Below are 2,295 nucleotides of genomic sequence, written 5' to 3' on the forward strand. Positions count from 1 at the left end.
TCACACCTGGCGATGCACAGGGGTTACTCCTGGCTCTGCGCTCAGGAATTACCCCTGGCGGTGTTCAGGGGACCATATGGGATGCTGGGAATTGAACCTGGGTCAGCCGCATGCAAGGCAAATGCCCTACCCGCTGTGCTATTGCTTCAGCCCCTAATTTTGTTAGATTTCTTGATGCTCATCGAGACAAACCCCACTGGAAATCATGAGTACCAGGTTTGTCTTTGATAGATTCTCCTGTCCATTCCTTCCCTTGTCTAACCTGTCCTACCCTCTGAGATTTAAACAGAGGACTTTTGGAATGCCAGTTGTTCTTCCTGACAACAGAAAGTTTGATGGACTTTCCGGATGCTAATATTGTTCCTGAATTTGAGTCTTGGGGCAGTTACAGAGGCCAGCATTCTATTACAAACCCTGGTAATGAAAATTCGTAGAAGACTTTAAATCAGGGGATTCAAATGTCTCAAAGGGCAGATACCATGGATAGTTTCTGGGTTGGGGTGTACTTTACATTCCCAAGTATCGTTGGTGAATGAATTCTCCTGCTTGATGTTAATCCTATTGTGCCTCTTAGAAACCAAAGCTTGAAGAGGGAATGAGTGTCCTGACTTAGTATCTGCATTCATTAATTCAGTCAACAACATGCACAGAGGGCTTCTATGTGCTAGTAGGAATATAGTATTCTTGACTGTAATTTCAGTATACTAATTACAGAGATAAAAATCCTTGACTAATCTTCAAAAGCTTATATTCTGGTAAATAAAGATAATAATTAGATATTCAAATATTTGTAAAAATTAATAGATTCCTGAGTGTAAAGCCAGAAGTAAGCCCTGAGCACCAATATGTGTGGCCCCCAAACTCTCCCAAAGTTAAGCTATAGATAAAACTTTCATTTTTCCATGAGTAATTCAGAGAAGATTCTCCAAAGGGATCATTTGTATGGTAAGTGCAGAGTGTCCACCTTGTTCAGAAGAGAAAAAGTGAATGGTACTTTTAGATCAGAACAGTATCTATGGTATTTTGTGTAAAGAGTAACTTATTTATTGTCTTTTACTTTTACACTGATTTCCTAACTGCATTCACTTCAAGCCCCATGACCAAGAATCATTATCACTTGCTTCCACATATCTTAGCTCTTTTATGGTGATTTACTAACAACACAAGGCTAATAAATGTTTGTTTCTAATAGTGATGCGCAGGTTTACAATTTATGTTTATTTAAAAAATCAACTGCATTTTAATGGATGCTACTGATTTGTTCCTTAATCTTTATTTTATTTCTACACATAATCCTTTAAGCTTTTTTAGTAAATCCTCAGTCTTAATGGAAATATGATTTCAATCTGGATTAGCATGAAGCAATTAGATTTGACACAGTTTGTTGATAAAAATACGAAGACATAAAACTAGTGGGGACTCAAGGTTTACTCAAGCAGGTGCTGTGCAAGATAAATAATTGTATATTAAATTTAAATAATTACTACTCACTAAAACATATATTATACACAGTCAATTTTATGTGAATATATATTGTAAAATGATATGATTAACTACATAACAAGAATAAGAAACAACTACATTTTAAATGGAGTTTAAAACAATGTACAGCTAGTATTTTGACACTGTATATTAATTTTTAAGGGCTACTGTAGCAAAGTAGCAGCACTTAGATAGCCTAAAGCAGAAATATATTACTTTATCATAGTTCTGAATGTTCAAAATTTGTGGTAAAGGTGTTAGACCTGTCAACCCTCAATGGGATCATTAGAACTATTAGATAGACTATGCCTTTTGCCTAATTTCAGGTAGTCTGCTGGCAATCTTTAGCTTCTTTGGCACGTAGAATGTCCTGATCTGTCTGCATTTCACATGAACTTTTCTCAGTCATTCTTTGTTAAATGTCCTCTTTTGGTCTCTTTATTTTCATTTTTAAAATTTTGAAGCCACTCCTGGAAGTGCCCTGGGATCACTCCTGGCAGGCTCTGGGGTGCTGAGGGTCTAAGCGGGGCCAGAAGCATAAAAGGCAAACATCTTACCCATTATACTATCTCTCTGGCTCCAAATTTCCTCTTTTAATAAGAGTACCAGTCACATTATTAGAGCGTATTTTATTTCAGTATGATCTCGTCTTAACTAACTTGTCTTGATGACTCTATTTCCAAATAAGATTATATTCAAAGGTACTGGAAATTAGAACTTCCATATACAAATTTTGAGAAGACATGATTCTGTTCAACCATCAAGTAGCCTTATAATTGATTTTTTAAAAATATTTATGTGCTTTATTTGTTT

Source organism: Sorex fumeus, unplaced genomic scaffold (assembly GCF_029834395.1).
Source record: "Sorex fumeus unplaced genomic scaffold, SorFum_2.1 ptg000054l, whole genome shotgun sequence".
In the NCBI taxonomy this organism is placed as follows: Eukaryota; Metazoa; Chordata; class Mammalia; order Eulipotyphla; family Soricidae; genus Sorex; species Sorex fumeus.